Raw genomic sequence first — 24,040 nt, forward strand, 5'->3', positions numbered from 1 at the left:
TCCATTCTATTTCTATGGAAAGAAGCTTATCAACATATGTAAAAACTGTAGTATTTTTATTTTGAATGGTCGATCTAAACATGATAAAAAATGGTAAATACACCTGTGAATCTTCCAGTGCAGTAGACTATTGTATTGTAAGTGTAAGTTTTATCAAGCATGTATCAGAAATGAGGGTGCTACCTTTTTCAGAGTTATTGTCAGATGTGCACAATCCAATACAAGTGATAATGTCTTCCCTTCAAAGTATAAACACAGGGTTATGCACTTCAACAAATGATTATGAATTGTCAAACAAATGTATGAATATAGATGTTGCAAAAAGATGGGTTATTGATGAAAAGGTCGCTTACCATAATGTTATAGATAGTAAAATATCTCTTATCAATAGTCTGGAGGATAGACTCAAATGTTGCACAACTGAACATGTATCTTTGGATTATAATAATAATATTGTAGAAGAAACTGGTAATATACTTGTACAAAGTGCAAAAGAAGTGTTTGGTACACAAAAAATGTATTCATGTGATAAAAATCCCAAGACTTTTAAGAAACCATCGTTTACAAGAGAATTCAAATCTGCAAGACAAAATTTTAGAAAAGCAAAAAGATTACATAAAAAATATGATGGGGAAATATTTAGAAACAATTTGTATGAAAAAGAAAGATTATACAAGAAGAAACTAAAACATGCAGAGGGTCACCATAGAACAATAATGAAAGATTAAAGTATTTGCGAACAACAGACCCGAAGGAATATTGGAAAATTCTCAATACCAATCGTGGTAATAAGTCAACATGTAATGCTGACTTGAAGGATCCTTTTGATTTTTATAACAAATTTAATGCTGTAATAGTGATAAAACAAAAATTGTCATTTTTAACAAAGGTAGATCACATGTAGATTATTCATTTAAGTATGGAGACATTAGTTTAGAAATTGTAGATAATTTTAAATACCTTGGAGTACATTTGTGTAAAAATGGATCATTCAATCTCAATGTGAAAGAACTTTGTGAAAAAGCTACTAGAGCTATGTATAGTGTAATAGCCAAATGTAGAAAACACAATATGTCAATTGATTGTAAATTAGATATTGTAAAACCTATTTTATTATATGGATATGAAGTTTGGGGATTTGGTAATATAGCACTGGTTGAAAAGTTACATCTGAAAATCTGTAAACATAACTTAAACCTAAAATCTTCAACACCAAATTATATGGTTTATTGGGAACTTGGACGATACCCACTAATAATTAATGTTTAAGTCCGCATGATAGCATATTAGTGTAAACTTGTCTTTTCACAAAATAATCAAAACTACAATATGCAATGGGTAAAATGTACAGACCCTGGTTTAAATTTATTGTTAAAATATTGAATGATTGTGGTCTATATTTTATTTTGTACCAACAAAATGTAAATATCCAGTGGCTTAAGAAAACTGTTTTTCATATACTTCTAGACCAATTCAAGCAGTCATGGAATAGTGAAATGTATACTTAGTAAATCATCAAAAGGTACTAAAAATAGAATTTTTAAAACCACATTATCCTTTGAAAAATACTTATTAGATCTGCCTTCCAAATATCAGATTTTTTTTTTGTACTTTAGAACAAGTAATGCTAAATTGTCTATAGAACGAGGTAGATGTACGATATACCTCGTGAAACCGTATATGTACCATATGTAACTGTATTGAGATAGGAGATGAATTTCATTATTTATTTCATTGTACAGAAATAACAAAGATAAGAGAGTTTTATACATACCTTCATACTTCTAATACAACCAAATGTTTACAAATTTCAACAACACTTTAATACTACTAATAAAAATTGTTGATTAATCTGTGTAAATTCATTAAAGTTATAATTGAGAGAGTTAGCTCTCTAGGTTAATTGCTAATCATACTTTTTTCCTTTTCCTTTTTTTCACTTTTGTATTGTCATTCTCCAATGCATGCAACGTATGTATTGTATGTATTATTGTTCAATTGATTTTTCTCAACACTGTACTTTATGCAGTTCAGAGAATAAAGAAATTGTCACTGTGATAGAAAATTCAGAATTTTAGCTAAGAGGGAAGATGACTCTAGATGTTATCTGTGAGGCGTGCTCAACAGAGTGAGCGCTCGCCAAAATTCCCATTATCCGCAGCACTCTCTCTCTCTCTCTCTCTCTCTCTCTCTCTCTCTCTCTCTCTCTCTGAACATGCCTCAGGTTTGATTTTCCGAAAATAAATAAGAACTCATGCATGTACTGTTAATTTTGAGGAAATCATACATTTTATAAATAAATGAAATTAGATTGTTCATTTTCTTAGCAATATTTAAAAAATACAGATATATTTATAAATAGTTATTTATGTCTCTGATAAAGTTTATTGTTTTTAGCATGCTCAACACATATATAAAGTAAATAACATTGCTTAAGATTTTCCGTTCCGTTTTCAGTTTCGCGTTTTAGCAACACCCTGAATGCTGCTTAAAATAAGGCTGACTCATGTATACACTGAGTTACACATATTTGGTAAAGAGTGAATCATCTTGGAAAATTCTCGATGCAAAGTAGAGTTCCTTGTTCCTTTTCTAAACCAATCGATTTACGCAAGCCTCCATGGAAATTTATGTTTTCCATACCCCGATATGAATCAGTAGAGATGCACATGCTGCTTGCGGTGCTAAACGTCAAAATCTGTCCCTTTGTAATCAAAATACGGAGTCGGCGATAAAATTGTGTTTTGTGGTGATGTGTGATGCCGTGACAGCAATGACTTGAAGCAGCTTAACGCAAGCTGGCGGATTTTGATCAATTTTGAAGGCTATAAATGGCTAACAACACGAATAACTGATAGTGTCAAATTTTCGGGACAAGCTCTGCTTCCTTCAGGACATGAAAAAAAAAATTACATAAGTAAAATCAGAGAAAACAAAATATAGCACTACAACTAACACTACTAAAAAAACTATAACACTAGTATATAATTTTATAGATTCTTTAGAAGTGTTAGTTGTAGTGCTGGATTATATTTTGGCCAAATGGGTAGTGCGGTGACCGCTCACTGCTAGGAGATTGAATTCCAGAAGTCGTGACGGACCGGGGCGGAGGTGGAGCTTAAATATAGTGAATTTCCTTGTGCTTTACGCACACACACACAAATTAAGCTCGTCTTTGTGGGTTTTATGTTGTTCACGTGAATGAGGACGTTATCAAACTGCTCCCTTGTGAGTGTGAGTCAGGTTAAGCTGACATAGTCAGTCACATTTTGCGTCATAGAAGTCAAGTAGTGTACACTCCTTTTTAAGCACTTTCTCTCTAGATTGCTGTAGAAGCTCAAGTATCGATGTTCTGTTCAGACGACAAGAACTTTTGGTGGCTTTTAATTTGTCCAGTCATCTTTTGAAAGAACTCTATTTTCAATAAGACTTAGACAGCAACTTGAGCCAGATTGGACAAAGAATTCACTGTAAATATAGGCCCTGAACCAAGCATAGGTTCACTGTAAATATAGGCCCTGAACCAACCAAGCATAGGTTGGAGTAACAATTAACTTTAATCCAAGATTCTTACAAACAAAACAGTATATATGCGTGAATGGTACTGGTGCTCGGAATGGTGGACGGTGGAATCTGTCTGCGGCCTGCGGCCTTGCCACCTTTAAGGGCGGATCATAAACATCTGACTTTGACTTTGTGTTACTGGGTTTTTAGCTTGTTTCTTCTCGCATTATTACAAATCACTGCTGCATGATGCCGATAAATCCAAAATCGCTAAATATTTTCTTTTTTATCAATAACTTCTCTGCTTTCCATTTGAGTGTGGCGTTTTTTTCGCACATTACATAGCTATAACGTTTGAATTTATTCATTCTGAAATACTAGTAATTCAACATGAATAAATCGACACATACATTTAAGCGAAATGATTGTGTTAACCTTTTAACATCGGCATATATCAGCCTAATCAGGTACCTTAAATTCCGATAAAATTCATTAAATACTCTCCAAACTGAACTTTTATTCTGCAGCCACATTGACTTCTGACCAGACCGGCCATTGTGATAGAAAATGTTAAACTCAATTTCATTGGTTAATATTCCTGATAGTCAAATCAGAATCAGTCTTTCTCGAAGACTTCAAAATGGCTGGCCCTGTCAGAAGTCAATGTGGCTGCAGAATAAAAGTTCAGTTTGGAGAGTATTTAATGAATTTTATCGGAATTTAAGGATGTAAGTACCGTGCGTTTGATGTGAGATTTCAAAAGATTAGTGCGAATGTTTCTCGACTTGTTGCAGTACTGCTGTTGTCATAGGCAAAATCCCATCGTGAGCATTGGACCGGTAAATGTCCGAGTAAAAATATATGGAGGGTATCGATAAGAGATACAAAGAATATAAAGACATATATTGGTTTTGAGATTTTGATTAATATGAGACATAAGAAGCGCCCTTTAAAAATATATAAATAAAAATTTCAAAGATAAGGTTAACTGTCGTGAAATTAAAATGTGTATAAATTATTTTTAAAAATGTTTCATTTTGCATTGTCAGCAATATGTAGGGAAAAAAGCCTATCATGCAGGTGAAAATTGGCATTTTTTAAAATTATAAGCAATTATTACGGAATATTAGCTTGACGTCCTGAATGTCGGTTCAATACAGACTCACTTTGTGAAATTGGTTGATAAAAAATCCCGGAGAGCTATTATAATACAGCTTTACAGCCACTTGTGAACATGTACTGTTTGCCATAAGTAACTATAGTCTGTCCCAAGATATTTATGCAGCACATTTGGACGATTTTTTAATTAAAATACACATACCTGTGAAAGAAGTGCAATTGAAATAGTTGAATGGGATAATTTCATTGACACATTATCATCTTTCACTCGGAAAAATTCACAGGAATAAAAACAGATTCCTTACGGAGATTTATAATGGGGAATGTTTACATCTTTTCTCCATTCGGAATACTCTCGGAATACATCGCACAATTTTTCAACGTTATCATCCGGGCTTGCTGCAATACAAACACATTTTTTAGCATTGTTTTTAAACCTGATAAAGTCTACCTGTGTCCCAAGTTCAAGTTCAAGTTCATTTATTCGCTCAAAACCATTTCAAGCACATGGTACATGAGGACAAAAATAACATTAAAATATACATATAAATTGGTCAAAGGTAAACATATATTAATATAAAGGTTATAGAGTTAGGAAAAGTTATACAAAGTGAAACTCATGGAGGACAGACTACCTCCCAAAGTATATACAGGTAAAGTCTACCTGTGTCCCCTTAGAGGGCCCCATAATTGCCTTGACCAATTATTATTTTTAATTGAGGAGTAGGCGTTCGGAGAACACACCGTTAAGGGGTCTATACAAACAAAACATTAAACAGTTAAGCAGATCCGCCCTAAACTCCTCATAAAACGGAAAAATTCGAGCAAAGTAAAAATATATACTTTCTATTTTTTTATGTTAGTTTGTTTTCTATTTTAAGCAACATGGAATCAGTTCAAATTTTTAGTCCTGTATATTATTATAACCGTAGCTGGTTTCTATCCATATGCTTACTTAACTGATAATGCACTGGGCAAGCAGTGGAAGCCATTAAGATACAAATTTTCATTCTTAAAATAATTGTGAAATATTTAAACCTAATACGTCATACAAGTTCTGTTTGTAATTTTGTACTTGTAGCTTTTATTTGATCGAAACAAGCTTAACTACGACTGCATATCAAATAATTTGTTCATGCTAATTTGTTATCAATGTGATGTTATCAATCATACGTCTGTACTTTGAATGTAAAAAAAAAATGAATTATTTATGAAATTTGGAGAATTTAAGTCTCACTGTCATGTCATGGCAATCCCTGCATGATGAGGCGCAAAACTACAGGAAAACAGATACGATGGCAAGACTGGAGTTCCGTAAACAAAATAATTTCCTATAACATTACATCGCACTGAACTCGACAAAAGATAAGTTTATGGTTTGAAATGTGAAAACTCAAATTCTGAGAAAAGATATAATAAAATCACGTCATAAAATGAACTGTTCTACTATAAGAGCAGTTAAAGCCTAGGAAAAATCAATATAATTATAATTGCATAAATTACACTTTTTTTGATTAGGGTGCATGCGCCTGCAACGAGTTTTCTTTATTCATTTTTTATGATAATGCGTTCATTTTAATGCGATGTCTCTAAGTGATATATCCCTATAACTTGAGGACATTTAACATATGAATTTGGTGAAGATTCGTGGTTCAAAAGTTGGATAACTATTACGATGAATATCATTAGAAACAGGAGGCGTTTCTTTGACTTGGGATGCTCATTTTGGATTAATATGAATGGAAAATCAAGGTACTTATATTCCATTTTTTCAATGGTAAATTCATTTTGATTCACATAATCATAATTTTTAACTATAAAATTCTACATGTAAAATGAAAAATTACAAGTACACTCAATAGCGATGCTGTAAGCAAGTGTTTGATAGGACTGTTTGTTTTATTTGAGAAATATACATCTTATGTAGAAATGTTATGGCGGACATATTGTTTGATGGCATTGCCATTGCAAATCAGTGTTTTATAAATACGATGCATATTTGACGTAGTATTAAAGTGATCTATGTGCACTTTTTAACCCATTAAAAGAATTCAAAATAAGCAAATGTCCAAAGATAAAAATAACATTGCTCGACAACGATAATATATTGCGTAATTTTACAGGAGTGTAGACAAAGGAATGCAAGTATCTTCCGTGCAAGCCAATTTATTTTCATCAGCAGCTTTTTCTGCCTCTCTCCATAACCCTGGCAAACTCCATAAAACAAAATATGCAAATTCTCAAAATACAAAATGATACATGGGGTGACCTCTTTTGTTTTTGTATGTGTGTTAAATTCTGACAATGCTTTTTTCAGACAAACGGGGAAATGGCGAACAAAAGTTCTTCATTAATTGAACACTTGTGAATAATTTGTAAAAAATTAAAAATATCTAATAAAGATAATTGAAAATGTGGATGTAAATAAAACTAAGCACTAAAAGCAAACAATTTTAAATGAAATGGTTCAAGTTTTCACCATTTTCGTTATTCTCATTAAACGCATCTGTTTTAAAATATTGTGTTGTTTGGGGCAATTTCAAATTTTGAAGCATGTAATTTATTCATATATACAAACCTTAAAAAGGCGTAAATTTACGACGCGGCAATGTCACATATCTATCATGCTATAAACATCAATATCTTGTTCAGGATTACGTTTACTCAGGGTTTGAGATTTCAAAAAATATTTTTACAAAGTTCAATATCTGAAGTCCAAAGTTGTTGTAAAAACACAAAATAACAACGTTATTAACAAATATCGATATTGATATCCATGATTTGTTTATTTGAGGAATATATGCTCCGACAAAGGTAGATTAATATCAAAACAGAGGAAATTCGATCAAATTTTTTCATTTTCTTTTTTTCTCTTAAAATTTTTTTTGTTGCAATGTAATTGCAAAAGTTTAGTTTCTATATGTTTTTTCATATCATTTTACATATTTTATGGTTGTTTTTACTCGTCTATAAATTTATATCACCGGCTGGCACGCGATTGGAAACATCTTTAAAATACATAAAATCGATTCAAGATAAAATATCTCGAAATTTTGATCATTGACTTTATATAATGTTAATGTCAACAAAAACAGTTTAAGGCAATCAATGGTTTGGAGCTCCTATTAGTCAGTTTTTTGTAAAACTCGGTCAAAAATGGGTATAATTTTGGAAATTGATAGAGGAAATTCGGACGAAATTAAACTTAAAATATGAGCTTAAACGCTTTTGTCAAATATAAAATTAGTAAAGCTACTCGTATTTTATCATTTCCCAACCTACAAATTGTTTTATTATTTCTAATAATTACGAAATAAAGAAAACCTTGAAAATGGTGGACAATTTTGACAATTTTTTTCAAAAAACATTCAGAGGTCACCAGCAGAAAAAGTAGGTCATTGACCTAGTTATTTGAAAGTGAAAAATAGCATCACAATAGTGGGGCTACAATGTAGAATTCGAATAAGTAGTTTTTCGTTCCTATTAGTGGATTTTTTTTCGCCCCTGAGTAGTGTTCAACGAAATTTATTTTAAAAATTCATACGAATTAAATTTTTGATAAGGAAAATTTTGATGTGTCATTTTCTACAATACAGGGTCAGTGAGAAGCGCGGTGGATAGTGTGACATTACTTTTGGATCAACCCTTGTACTATCATATTTTGTATAATTTTGTAATATCTAACTTCTGCATACAATTGTATATTTTGCTTTGCTATACATGCATGTTATTTGAAAAATCTGATTGACTAATAATGATGAGAATATATTAAATTAAGGTTTCTAAAAGACTGCTTTTGTATTGTACAATATACTCGAACGATTTGGACAAAATATTTTTTCTGTTACTCCATAGCTATTCGAAAAATACATTTTCTTTTTTGCAAAGGGTGGTGACATGTTCTACATTTTTTTCATTTTAATTCAGACTGGTAGATCAAATATTCACTGTATTTATTCTGTCAATAATCATGTTTACAGCAAACTGAATTTGATGACTAAAGATTTTAGAGTAAACGTTATCCTTAACTGATTATAATTGTTGATACAAAAACAAGTTTTTTCATATCTTAAATGTTTTCCATTCTGTAGAAATCTAAGAATGTATTAAACGATTATTATAATCGCACAATGAGTTTGATTAAGAAGACTGGTTGGATGATACTAGATCCGCGACCAAATTGTAATTGTAACCCCTTTAAATTATCGAATTAATCCAACACGATATAGTTTTTTTCGTCTTTGATATGTCCATACAAAAAGCATTTGCGATAACCACCGCCATCTAACATTATGATAGTATTTATAGACGCTTTTCTAATGGATGTGAGTGGAATAGATCTAACATCAAATACGAGACAGAAACTAACCCCAGAGGCTTGTCCGATGGAAATTCGTTAATGTATAAAAAATGTCAATGTTGTAACAAATTTGCCAGGGAATTTGTTTCTGCATTTTAAAAAATGTCAATGTAGTAACCCTCCCCCTTTTCAGATTGTAGAAGTATGACCCAAGAGAACAGACACTACACAAAGTCACATAATCTATCATATAATGTGATAAACATTCATCATTAATGTGAAGAACTTTTTTGTTCTTTCATAATAGAAAACCCTAGAGAGGGTTAACCCACTGACACAGTTTGCATTGTATTTTTCTGAGCATACTAACATTTTCTGTAATAATTTCTCTCAAAATGATGTCATCACTTATACATTTATCTTTCTAGCAGCAGTGAATTATGTCACTGTGATCTGGAAATTTTCAACTTTCGTAAAATATCATTTACTTGATGTATTTTAAGATATATTTTGATAATTTGTCTTGTTACACCAATGACAATATTTTTAAACGAACATATATCTCATCAAATTCATTGTTTATAAAAGAGAACTTGTTACGGACGTTGTTTACTCAGGGTTTGAGTTCTCAAATTCGTATTTTTATAATGTTTAATGTCGCGAGTAAAATATTCCAAACACAAAAAAGTATTTATGAAATAAATAAGTATTGACATAACATTCAATGTTTTTTTTACTATGATATGGAATTAGGCTTTAAGCATGTTATGCTTTCTGCAAAACAGAGAATATTCGAATTAAATTTTTTTCAGATTTTGTGTTTCACTGAATTTTTTTGGTAGTACTATATTATTTTAAGTTAAGATTTTATTTTATTTGTTAGTAAACATAATCTTGCATATATTCTGTTGGTTTAATCTCACTTTTTCATTTAGATAATGCTACAGCTAGACTACAAAAATATTGAAAAATGCTTAAAAACGATAAAAAAACCAGAACATCTCAAACTTTTATAATTGAACTTATATAAATTTTATACCAGCAGAGTAAGGTCAATATACTTAGTTTAAGAAGGTTGGCACCTGAAATAAAAGTAATGTCAATTATCCGAAAACCACTTGGATATAAAGATTGGGACCTGAAGTGTTTATTTTTTGTGACCCATGTCAAATGCCATTTTTTTTGGAAATATAGGCCCTCAAACAGAAATGATACTTTTCTGAAAATGTTTGCTAAAATTTGACACGGAAATTGATAATTTGAAGAAGTCAAACAAATATTTATGGTTTGAACTAATTTTTAGTTATGATTTTAATACAGTATGCGGTTGAACACATGTAGTGACTATAAAAGTAAAATCTAAGTCAACATTTAAAAATTCTTGCTTTACTGGTGGCTTCAAAAGCCAGTACATAATGAACACAACAGATGTTACAAAATTTTGGAGTAACCAAATTATAACGAAAATCAAAAAAAAATTATAGTAATATCATCTTTCCTAAACTGTGCATGCAAATAGACATACATTTAAAGTAACTTGGACACGGTTTGAGATTAAACATTTTATTTTTATTTTTATTTTTTTTATAAAATGGTTTACTGGTGCAATGTAAATGATTGACCAAAATATTGAATGTAAAAGTCAAGTTACAAGCGAGATACAGAGGTAAGAATTGGTTGTTATGTAAACAAAGCTTGAGTCTTATAGTTGTTTGCAAAATACGTAATGTAGAGATTTGCCATTTCTTAGCAAAATGGCATGTAAAAAACAATATAGAATAACTCAATATCTTCATAAATACTAGTATCAACAAAAAAAAAGATACATTTGATTGAAACTTAAACCAATACAACATATATGTAAGAAATGACAAAATTCGAGCTTTGTTTACAAAACTAAAAATTATGAACTCTGTATCTTGCTTATAACTTTATATTTAACTTTTAAAGAACAAGATACAGTATTGGCATTATTTGGCCTCAAAATTTACGATACTTTCAACGTCTTTGTCTGCGTCATTGAAGTTGTGCATTATACTAATTATGTTATTAGCGAAATATCCTACAGGCACTAAAATGACGTCATTTTTCATTATGACATCACTAATGTGCGCTAAACATGGAATGCTCGTGTAAATGCGTTACAATATGATGTTTTATGAGTAGTTTTCGTTAAAATTAGATACTTTCACATGCGACAACCACTTTTATAGATTACGTGCCGGCTCATGATTTCATAATTTATTCATACACTTAAAATGGTGTTGGTTGTCACGTGTGAACAATATGAATTTTTTAGAAAATGAATACGAAAAATGATATCTTACTGACTTCAGTAACGTTTTTATCTATTGTTATCGACAACGCTATCGACGCTGAGTGAGAAGCTGATTAGTGGAATGCATTTAAAATTGATAAGTTACTATTCTGTTAGCCCTAAATGCTGTTTCACTGATTCTTAAATCATGCATACAGTACAGCTTACGAACACGTACGACACGGCTCAACAACGTGTAACACCCGGTGTATACATATGTATGTAAAAAAAAAAAATGAAGGATTCAAGAACAAACATTCAATAAGAAATCGAATCAAAATTTCTAGAGAAGTGTTTCTCATTTCTTTCACAAAACATGTTGTTTCTCGTTTTGAAAATATTTTCCCAATACGATATCTTTCAGATTAAAAAACTACCTATATGAAGGAGGCAATGCATTCTTTGAATTTGAAGGGTTTTTTGGGTTTTTTTTTGTTTGTTTTTTTTTGGGGGGGGGGGTTGGGTGGGTGGGTTTTTTTTTTTTTACCATGCCTCGATAATGCTCACTGTACGCGTAGCTCTTATAAGTATGTACGGGTAGGTCTGATTTGCAGATGAACATCTGTTTGCGTAGCTTCGAACATTACAATGAGCTATAATATTTCTGTTGACTGAAATTACGTTTTGTAAGACTCGTTTTTAAAAAAAAAAAGGCTAAAAAAAAAAATAAAAAAAAAATCGGACACAAATGTTTACAAAAAAACATAGCCCATTAATTTATTAGGCTAAATGTTATTCCCGCGCTTGTTATCTATATTACTATATCAAAATAATAGACTCGAGTTTTTGGGCTTTAATACCGAGAAATCGGAATAGAACTGTCTTTTGTTTTGTATATTTTAAACATCATTGGTACTTGAAGATTACCAATTTGTTTTTATATCTACCCAATCAGGCTTCGCTAATTCATAATCAACGAAAATTCCTTTTAAAAATCCGGAAATCATCTGGATTTTACAATCTTGCGCATGCGCATTACATTTACGCTAAATCATGGGAGGCTCTTTACTTTATGTTTCCACAATATCACATTTGCATGGATAAACTCAAACGAATTCTGTTCATCAAAGGAAATACGGGAGAAAACTCTGAGTGCATTTAATGTGAAAAATCCCGAGAGTTCCGAATGTCAACATGGTGTGTAGATTCGAAGCGAGTAAAAAACGTTGGTGAAAAAGTGTTGAATTCTTCATTAATATAAATAAAGTTTTAGATGAAAGGTATTTACAGCCTCAAAATGGTTAGTTATGAATAATTTGACTGTTAGGTTCAATGCAGCTTCATTAATTTTCTCAAAAATCGTTTTGGAGTGATTCTGCAATTTTTTGCTACATTACAGGTATATGGGAGGCGTTTTAACTGTGGCGAAGGCCTGTCCGGAGTAACATTTAGATTGTTCTTACTAAGCAGAGTGTAGTGAAATCAATAGTATTATTGTAGGCTTAAAGCTTGGTAATGTAAATGCCAACAATACGTTAATGTCCGATTTCATATGCAATGACAACATGGTCCCGTAAACGCACGGGTCAAAGTCTAGTTTTTATATTAAAGGTTTTGATGATTTGAACATATTTTTATTGTACAAAAACACAATTGGGATTGGGCACAAGTTCCATAACCTAGAAGGTTTTGATATCAATTGCGTATACTGTAAGTATATTATAGATAAAGTTTCTAGTTCCACTTGTTAATATAAATAGTTGAATCCAAATACTTGTACTAGAACTCTGCTTTTAAATCTCATTAATCCAAAACCTATATAGTTGTTTTCAAAATAGCTCTCGTGTGCATATGGCAGCTATGTAAAAGGATGTGCAATGTCGATTAAAAACTATTAATTACAAAAAACTGCAGCAAAAATATCTGTTTTCATTATTGAAATTTTTTGAACTGATGAGTTCATTCATACAATGGTCATTCTATTGAGTTAACTTACCATTACAAACCAATGCTTAATTATAGAACTACGCGTACAGTAAAATTCTAAATACATGCTTAAAATTGCGTTACGCGTACAGTTAACTGTATGAAATAATTACAACTCATGATATAATCTGAGGATTTTTTCTACTTTTATTTGCAATGATATCAAATTATCTACCTTCACATGTCCCCTATTCAGTCGTAATATATTAATGATTGTATTTCGTACAAAATAATCATTTGAATTTTGGAATGTGACCTTGGATATTGATTGTCAAAAAGTTCATTGAAAATCATGTTGCAAAAGGAATACAACTGTTTATACTTGTGCCAGTTTATTACCATAACGTATTGAATTGAAAAGGAAGTCTTTTTTTTTTTTGTTTTTTTTTTTTACATCCATTTATCAATTCGTTTGATTAAAATCTTCGACTGTTCGCAAAGCTACCTCTTCTATTTGTTTATTTTCTTCGACAAACAGCGCTGCCCATAACTGTTCACTTCCGTTCCTACACTGTGCATGTGGTATATTCGTTTTTATAGAAGGAATCGTAGAATCAGTGGATCGGTATATAAAGTTCCTTCCGTGATTTTGTCTTAAAGTTTTTGGCTTAATCTTTATAAGACACTTTAAACGTTTAGATAAAGTTCCTTCCATGAACTTGTCTTAAGGTTTTTGACTCTATCTTTATCAGACATTTTAAACACTTAGATAGAGTTCCTTCCATGATCTTGTCTTAAAATTTTCGACTTCATCTTTATCAGACAATTTAAACATTTAAATAAAACTCTTCCGTGATCTTGTCTTAAAATTTTTGACACTTCATCTCTATCGGACACTTTAAATATTTTGTTCAGACATCTTTTATTTGAAGAGAGAGAGAGAGAGAGAGAGAGAGAGAGAGAAAGAGAGAGATATTTCATTTGTAATTCACTAATATGTTATCGTTTAAAGTAATGGACATTGTAATAGAATCCAACAAAGCAGTTTCAGTCCACGTACTACACCTGTCGATCAAATCAGCCCGCGAGCTGCACCACGTGCTCTTTCCGTGATAAAGTTTTTCAAGCCTGAAGAAAATAGAAATATGTTTGACAATAAAGTATTGTATAGTGTTTTTAATGTATAATATGATTCTTACATACTCTATGTGTGAAAGTTGATTTGTTTACATACTACGTTGTTTAAGCAGAAAACTACACGTGTAAAACACACCCTCTCTCTCTCTCTCTCTCTCTCTGAGTGTATCTCTCTCTCTCTCTCTCTCTCTCTCTCTCTCTCTCTCTCTCTCTCTCTGAGTGTAGATTTGGGTTCGAACAATATTGTGAAACATGAACAGATCCAATTTGTTTTTAACATCTTTCAAGTCCAGTCCAATCATTCCCATTTCCATTTCTTTTTCATCCAATGATATTGTTTAATTGAGATTGCTTTTCAAACTTTCAGAGAGTCGAAGACCCCCCTCTCCCTTTTCCCCTACCTTCTTCGAGTTCATTGTTCATGCATTTAAAATTAAGACTTGTTATCAGAAAGATTATGAAAGCTTTTCCTTCCTGTTATTTAGTGAATAACCAATGGAAGCCGTAAGGTACTTGTATTTACATGTGACTGACTCACTACACCTTGGAATAGTGTCTCAAATCAACAGAAATTTTGTTGTTTAGAAAAGATGCAATGTGGCATAATGCATCAGAAGTATATACATGTAAGTCATATAGGCGAAAATATATACAATTTTGTATTTAAACACTTATAATTTCAAAAGTTCAATGAAATTGATATGAAACGCAAGCAAATTTAAACTTGTTATCTGCGGTTCACAAGCCCGAAACTCATGCACAGATACCGGTTTGTTTTACAACACAGGTAGAATTAAAATTTCGACGTCTTGGTAAAAATGACACAGTTTTCAGTATACATATCATGATATATATGTTTAAGTCACATATATAAGTTATATACCATTGGATTTGATAAATTCAAGGCTTTTTAAAATGTTTGATGCTGTGCATATTTGAAACACGGCAAATTGCGGCCAGTAACGTCCCTTGTTCTTTTGACATAGCATTTAAAACTTCCTTATTTATCAGTATAAACATTGAAAATTGAAAAATAAAATTTGAAAATTTTAAGTCAAATCGTGTTCAAGTCCCTTTAATGTCTCATTTAAAAGTAAAAAAGTAGGGGGTCACGTCTAAAAATGTTTTAGATATAGCATGAAATAAGCCGATTTTAGGCCAACATTTGAGTTAATTTTTTCATAACTTCTATGAAATATAAGTTGAATATGCTAGAAATATCAAAATATTGTTTGAATATGTTTTTTTAGAACATCATAAATATATCATAATACACAAACTATCTAGAAGTTTTGTCTGCGCTGAAAATTACGAAGCTACAGTAACAGTACTCCAAAACTTGTGAGTTATGAAAATTGTTCATTTCCTTCTTGAAAACCTTCTGCCACAAATATAGTCCTTCCTAAACTCTGTAAAAATGTAATTTTAAAAAAACTAATTTTATTCATTAAATATACTACTAGAATTAGTATGTGATGCAGAATTTTTAGACTAGAGGTGACCCTAAATGGCTACCCAAAACTAAAGAGCGAACCTCTTTAAGGCAATATGAGATGTAATTTTCATGCTGAATTTTTTTTTTTACGAAAATGTTATTTTCTACTAAGATGACAAAAAATAGCATGTTTTCAATTTCTGTCAGCCTTAGTTTTGTGGGACAAGGTTTTTAAGAAGTCTTTATTGAAGCAAAATGAAAAGGGATGTACATTTGAGAAGAAAAATTTTAACATTTCTTGAACTGGCTTGTTTCTGTCTAAAACTTACTAAAACTGCTGTCAAAAGAAGCAAAAGTTAAGCATACAAGGGCAGGACAATGTATTTTTAAATCACTTTGAACTGCGCTGCTACAGACTTTAATTCAAGATTTAAAAATATGAAAGGAGTTAATTAGTGTCTACTCTACAACCATATGTTGCGAAAAAGGTAAAAGTTTGCTTATTTAAGTTGGTACTTTGTCTCAAAAGAGGGTACCCCATTCTTGAAATGAGTCTCAAAAACCATTAATTTGCACGAGATATTTGTGTCTGTTTCTATGGAGGCACATTAGATATTTTTATTAAAAAATATATGTATATTTTTTCTTTACGGGAATTAATATTTTGGACCCCTATCCTACTTCTAAAAAGAATTAAATTTAATTAAAACTCATAGAACTAAAAAAAATTGGAACTGGTATGGAGTTTTCTGTCACATTCAGTCCAGATTGTTTTGAATTGGCATTTTTTATCGATGAAAATATAACGCCAATGTGTCTCCATAGAAACGGGAGTTTTAAGTATAGCCTGAAATTTTCTAATTCTAAAAAATAAAATAAGTCTCTAGCTATGCAGTTCGACAGCTGTTTTAAGTGATTAAGAAGGCATTGTCCTGTTCTTGGATGCATAATTTGCATACAAAACAACATGTAGAATGTCATATTCATTGCTTTTATATCTTTTGGCAACAGTTTTGGTCAGTTTCGGGCAGAGACAAGCCAGTTCAAGAAATGTTTACATTCTTATCCTAAAATGTACAAGATGGCCGCACATCCCACTTAAATCATTGTCGTCCTGTACAAAAATTAAATGCTATATATTCCCTACAAGAGAAAGCTTTCTTATTACAAAGATTAATGCTTTTTTTCAAATTTTATTAATCATTAAAGTTTAAGTTACATGCAATCTTAGCACACTAGCAGGTTTTTGCAGAAAAAAAATTGCAAAATATTGATAAAAATACAGCTCATATTGCTTTCATAGTATAAATGTTATAGTATTATCATCATTCTTTTTTTTAGTAAAATTGAATCAAAAATGGGTAGGAATTTAAACACTGATACAGGAAATTCGGACTAAAATATTTATAATAATTGTGAATGAAAACTTAATGTTTTGTATTTATTTAGTGCCTCCGCCATTCATAAACTATATTTCATTTTTTAAAAAGTTAAGCAATTTTGTTTATTTACACAATTAAGAAAATCTCAATCTTAGTGTAAAATATGTAGAGAGTTTTCGTAAAGGATTATGTGCAGTTTTATGCATTTTTTGCCCCCCTCCCCCCATTAAAGTTTTATAAAAGAGCTTTAAAAATAAGGTGGAAGATAGTTAACTAGAATCATATTAAACATAAGGGTGCAAAAGATTATCACCACAGTGACGTCATAATTTAGAAATAACGTCATGAAGATTGCCTAATTTTGATAAATTGATGTTTTTAGCGAAATAATGGTGTTTTCCGATGGTTTTTCGAATGAGAGACATCGAGCGTAGGCTTGCTTAAGTACCATTTTTTAGTATAAAGTGTATAATTATCACAGGAAAAACATGTCAAAATCGTACTTGAGCAGACTTGTGCTCTATACTTCCAAATGCAAAATATATAGCAAAAATGAAAATATTTTCAATTGTTTACAAATTTGCGGGAATAAGGTCATTTAGTTGACGTCATAGATAAATAGCGAATGAGAAATGATGACTAAAAACATGATTTTAGTGATAGGCGTCCACCGTACAATAATTTATGAAGATTTGATTTTTATACGATACTATTTAAAAATTGGTTAAAATTGGGGGCAGATATTTGACCATACCGGACATAGTCCTTTCAAAAAATATTCAATGGCCATTAACTCAAAAAGTAAGTCATTGACCTACTTTTTTGAAAGTGACAAAAAAACCACAACCATTGAAAGTCTATCATAAACAATCATTATAGATGTTTTTTTTATCATCATCAGTGGATTTTTTTTTATTTTGAGCAAACGTTAGTCTTAATTTGCATAGCGGAAATTAAAATATAAATGTTAATCAAGACACTAATAATACCAAAGCTAAATCATTTGATACTAGCATTACCCAACCCAAAAACTGAACACCTAAAAACTTTTGAACATGATATTTTTCATTTCCTATGGGGCTGTAAAGTTCATAAAGTAAAGTAAAGTAAAGAAAAGTACAATTATACAAGATTATAATCATGGGGGTCTCAAAATGGTTGATTATGGAAATTTTATCACAGCACTCAAAGCTACTTGGATGAGAAGGCTAATTAAAACTGATACAAAATGGGTAAAGCTTTTAGAATCAATTTTGAAAATTAGTATCTCTGAAATATGGAGAAATGGTCCTAATTATTCGTACCTTCTATGTAAAAAATTAGAAAATTCTTTTTGGAAAGAAGTGCTCCTCAGCTGGTTAAAAATAATTGAACAAACGCCACTTAGTAGACCCCAAATTATAAATGATAATATATGGCACAATCCCCAAATCACCATAGACAATAAATCAATATTTATCAAAAGTTATGTTAATAAAGGATTTATTTTTGTTAGTGATCTGCTTAATATAGATGGAACATTTAGAAACTTTGATGAATTGAAACACATTAATCCAAAGACAAATTTCATAGAGTATGCAAGTTTAAGAACTGCAGTTACAACCAGACTACATATACAAGATATACACTTACCAAACCTACAGAACACATTACAATATGGACCAATTGTCCCTAATCATATTCTATTGTTTATTAATACTTGTAAAGGTTGTAAACCCATGTACAACATACTATTAGACAAAAAAAGAGAAATATGTACATCGATATCAAAATGGAGAGAAAAGGGTTATAACTATTCACAAACTTCTTGGAGTAGAATTTTTGAACTCCCTTTTAAGTGTACACAGGAATCAAAACTACATTGGCTGCAATATCAAATACTTCATAGGATTGTCCCTACAAATAAATATCTTTTTAATATAAAAAAAGCAGAATCTGCTGTTTGCACCTTTTGTAAAAAAGATGAAGAAAGTATTGGTCATTTATTTTATGAATGTAATATAGTAAAAGAATTGTGGTGTGATGTTGAAGAGTGGATTTTTACACAGTTTGAAATCTCGATTACATCTGATATTCAATCAGTTCTTTTTGGAAAATACAAAAATAAAGAAAGTTATAAATTTTTTAACCTGATAGCTCTTATTGTGAAGCAATATATTTTTTCATGTAAATATAAAAGTAATCCGACACCAAATATACATGCCTTGAAAAAGGTCATAACAGAAAGAATCTTAACTGAAAAATATTTGCTGTTGAAAAGATGTAATTATAAGGAATACGAAAGCCACTGGCAGAATATCTGTGAAAAATTGTAGTTATAGAGATAAGTTTGTTTTTTTTTGATTGATGTGAACACTCATATCATTTCATTTGTTTCCAGTATAGCATAGTCTATACTTGTATTGTAATCCACCTGCATAATCTCTATCTCTCTCTCTCTCTCTCTCTCTCTCTCTCTCTCTCTCTCTCTCAAAATCAGCTTCACTTCATATGAAATATATAAAACTGTACTATTAAGTAGAAATAGTATAAAGACTATGTAATATGTTTATAAAAATGTTACAATCAGTATTGTGTTACATATGTACATGTGTTGTGAAATGAAAAACCCAATAAAAAAAAAAAAAAAAAAAAAAAAAAATATAAATGTTGTTTTTTTAATTAACGGTGATAATTTAAGTAAAACATCTATATTATTTAAGACAACATAAATTCTCTAATCTGTCATAAAAATAATATTATTTTATATTCTAAGCAGCAAAATATTGTCAATTTATTTGTTCAACAATAAAGTTTAAGGTTTCTAAAATCCAATGGTACTGCATATACCCCCCGATACATTATTTTTCCCCTTTAAATTGACACTGACGCAAAATACTGCATGTTTTGATAACGACTCAACTATAAAAAATAGCAATTTTACCTTGTGAACATTCAATAGGATAGATTTCAACAGAAATAATAATTTTTATGTATTTGACATTATACAGTTGTTGACTGGGGTCGAGGGCAACAGTTGATCTGTCTGACCGGCTAGCAAACTGTTGCCCAAGGCCAAAGGCCGCAGGCAACAGTTTGCGAGCCGGTCCGACAGATCAACAGATATACAGGGGTATAACAATGTATTATGTTGACATACTGTCAACAACTCTTTACAGTGCACATTAATAGTATAGTATTACGCATTAATAATACTAAATAGGTTTTGCACTGTATTAATGTTAACATTGATTTGGTAGCAGGAGATATATTTATTAGTCAAATATATACAATAAACCTCTGTGTATAAACTTTCTATGTAAAACTTCAACAAATAATCATGCTACTTTTTCTTACCATTGTATTTGTTTATTGTGAATATTCATCAAAACTTTTTTTTTATCTAGTGTTATCAGAGTCGCAATGTTAAATTCAAGTTCCGATAACTCGAATTTGTTTACCATTAACAAACTCTGCAACACATACAATAATGATTTTTTTTTCAGGCATTTAAAAATACATATTTATATATAAAAAAAACAGCAACAACTATGATGGCTAATATATATTATTTACTTTTTTGCAAGAAACACAAAAAACGTTGAATTTTCTAAAATTGAATAAAAAAACAATCTATTCTGTTTTCACAATAAATTGTTAGCTCGTCTGACAATGTCAATAGATTTAACTTTTTTGTAATTATAACGTTGATTCTTTAATGAAACGTCGTCAATCTCTACTTGAATAACCAATAATCAAAGATTATTATCTTTAAAACAATGGCATTTTGGAATATAAATGTGTATACATGTACTAGTACCAAATCTAGTCGAGACGAATAGGAAAGTGTTATAATAATTAGTCCCCTATCGGTTTTCACCGGAGGGGACTATAGCTTTCCTCTGCGTCCGTCAGTCCGTCCGTCCGTCTGTCTGTCCGTCTGTCTGTCCCACTTCAGTTTTCCACACTTTTTTTCTTTATGCATTTGAGGAATAATATAAAATTTGCTGAACAGCTTCAAAATGTCAAACTACAGATCAAGTTTACACTTTTGTAGCATATGGTTGACATATTTTCGAGAAAATTAATTTTATATATTCCAATTTTTTAATGTTCGGGTTCGATATTCTGCATAACAGTGCATTGTTTTCACAATTTCCACAAACCGGTAGGGGACGTGTATTGCTTATGCAATACTCTCAGAATGCTTGATGACAGTCAACTTTGTAGAGAAAGCCTTGAGCAATTAAAATAAAAACATTTTATTTGCATACCGCTGAATTTCTTTTTTCTTTTTTTTCAGAAACCTAGTCCTATTTCTGAGTTTTGGGGTATTATGTGGCTTAATCGTCTTTTCCGTTTATCCGTCGTGGAACAATGTGGAGAGGATTTTCAGGGAAAAATCATGTGATATTGAAACGACCTTATACTATTTAAGAAAAAATAAAAGTATATTGGTCAATAACTATACCCATTTGGTTGCTAGTAAGTATATAATCATTAATTTTGTGTATGGATTGTGTGATTTATATTTTTCTTTTTCAATGAATGGTCAATGTATGTAGAAATACGAAAGAATTGCCTTTATAAAAATAAATCAAACATATTTTTGTAGAAAAAAGAAAGAAATTCGCTTTCATGTAAACTTTGTTTAACATTTCAAAGCTAACATATTATACAGGTAGCATAGCAGATATACAAATCTGGAAACACCTATTAGTTGATATGCAACTAATACTTGTATATGAAAAACCTTGAAATAATGCATAACAATATTTTTCTTTCTTGTTTTCTACTTTATAAAAAATATGGACTTGAATTTCTGTACTTTAATATCTATATATCGGTAAATAACTGGTTTTTATGATATAAACATGGTATAAAACTTAATTTACCCATTAGAAACTTAATTTTGAGAGTGAATTTAATCAACTTTCTTATGCAGTTACAAATGCATACCGAAAGCAAAACATTGGTTGAACCCAATCATATATTACTCATAAATCATAAATTAAATCAGAGTTCTGGGTGTGAAAACCGTCCAACCCAGGGGAGGAGCACTCTCTGAGTTCCGGTCGTGAAAACCTTCCAACCGAGGGAGAGCGCCTTCAGAGTTCCGGGTGTGAAAACCGTCCAACCCAGTGGAGGAGCACTCTCTGAGTTCCGGGTGTGAAAACCGTCCAACCCAGGGGAGGAGCGCCCTCAGAGTTCCGGGTGTGAAAACCGTCCAACCCAGGGGAGGAGCACTCTCTGAGTTCCGGGTGTGAAAACCATTTAACCCTGGGGAGGAGCACTCTCCGAGTTCCGGGTGTGAAAACTATCTAACCCAGGGGAGAGCACTCGCAGTGTTCCGGGTGTGAAAACCATCTTACCCAGGGGAGGAGCACTCTCAGAGTTCCGGGTTTAAAAACCGTCCAACCCAGGGGAGGAGCATTCTAAGAGTTCCACCATCTTTGCCTATAAAGGCTAATGGAAAAAATCTTTTCATGAGAAAGACTCGAAGAAAAGGCATGGTTATGGAAAAAAATATAAATTTTCACCTTTTTCAAATTCTGTTTAACTCAATTCACCTGTGTGTGCACAGGTGAAATCTAGTGTTCATGATACAAATTGTGATATTGCTAACTATAAATAGTTAATATTTAATTCAAATTTAGATGGAAATCATGTACAATATAATTACATGACATCTTTTTCTTATGATATATCTGTAGGGCTTATATGTATGTACATGTACGTACATTCAAAAATATATACACCTGTACGTTACTTTATTTTGAAAGTTTTATTGACAAAGACAGTAGAGAAGGATACAAAGGATAGAAGTACACACATCTCAAAATGTAACAGATTGTCTCTTAAAGTATAAGAAAATAATGTAGGCCGCCTAAGTCGCATATACTGTATATTCCACATATGACTCGTTTACAAATGCACCTTTACACTACTTGAAAAGGGAAGTTAAAGTCAGTGAAAATGAGGTGAAAGAAAAGTATGTTTGTGGTGGTGGTGGGGGGGGGGGGTTAGTTATTTATCATTTACCTAATAAATCTGATAAATATAACTAGTATGTAATAATAATAAGTCACATATTTTTTGCAGTGTCTTTCAAACTCTGAGAATCTACAGTTTTTAAGAAAAATATATTTATGTACAGATATTCTATTTTTCATTATATTTTCATGTGCACTGAATTTCATTTTTGGAACTTCTTTATATCTACTTACAAATATGTATTGTTTTATTATTAGAATTAAAAGATTATGTACTTTATACAAATTTCTCTCTTTGTATTTTGCAAATAAAATTGAGTTTTTGTCAAATGTTACCTGCACTTTACCTGTACATTACTTTGTCAGTAATGAATTTATTTACAAATACACCATTCGAATCCTCAACGGACATTATTTGTTATTCCCATGTAAAACCTTTTACACAAAAAATGTTCTATCCATTCCCATGGTACTACGTGACTATTGATTAACAAACTGAAATTAGACTTTTTTTCATTGGACGATCAAATCTTAGGTCGAATAACTATTTTTTTTTATTTTTTTAAGCTATTATCGTATCCATCAAAGAAATATTATCAACAGCTTTCTGTGTTGTTCAATGGCTGCTTTGAATACAACCCTTTTTAAAGAAAGTCGTTAGAGTGATGGCGCGATGACACGATGACGATAGCACGACAGAAAACTGACGATAACGCAATAGAGGTCGCTATCACTGTCGTACCATCGTGTCATCGCACTATCGCTTCATCATGACATCGCACCATCGTCATCGCCTTGTCGCGCCATCGCATCATTGTCATCGCATTAGTGCGATGATGCGATAGTGAACTACAAGGTCATATCTGGATTCCATAGTTCGTTGATTTATATTATACAATTATTTAATGCTTGAGCAGTCAATAGACCAGAATATTTTCCCGAGGTGCAGGGAACAGCTCAGTATGATCTATTGCCCGAGGCCAACGGCCGAGGGCAATACTGTGGAAT

At 31.3% G+C, this 24,040-nt stretch overlaps 1 protein-coding gene across 1 annotated transcript in view; it reads left to right on the plus strand.

Annotated features, from left to right (window-relative positions):
* Nucleotides 1-24,040, plus strand: part of LOC109618431 (uncharacterized) — a 42,482-nt gene that overhangs the window by 10,177 nt on the left and 8,265 nt on the right. The window contains exon 2 of the mRNA XM_066081230.1: nucleotides 21,343-21,524. The gene's annotated coding sequence lies outside the window, so the exon portion shown is untranslated. The remainder of the gene's footprint in view (nucleotides 1-21,342; nucleotides 21,525-24,040) is intronic.

The sequence above is a fragment of the Magallana gigas genome, chromosome 4 (genome assembly GCF_963853765.1).
Source record: "Magallana gigas chromosome 4, xbMagGiga1.1, whole genome shotgun sequence".
Taxonomy (NCBI): Eukaryota; Metazoa; Mollusca; class Bivalvia; order Ostreida; family Ostreidae; genus Magallana; species Magallana gigas.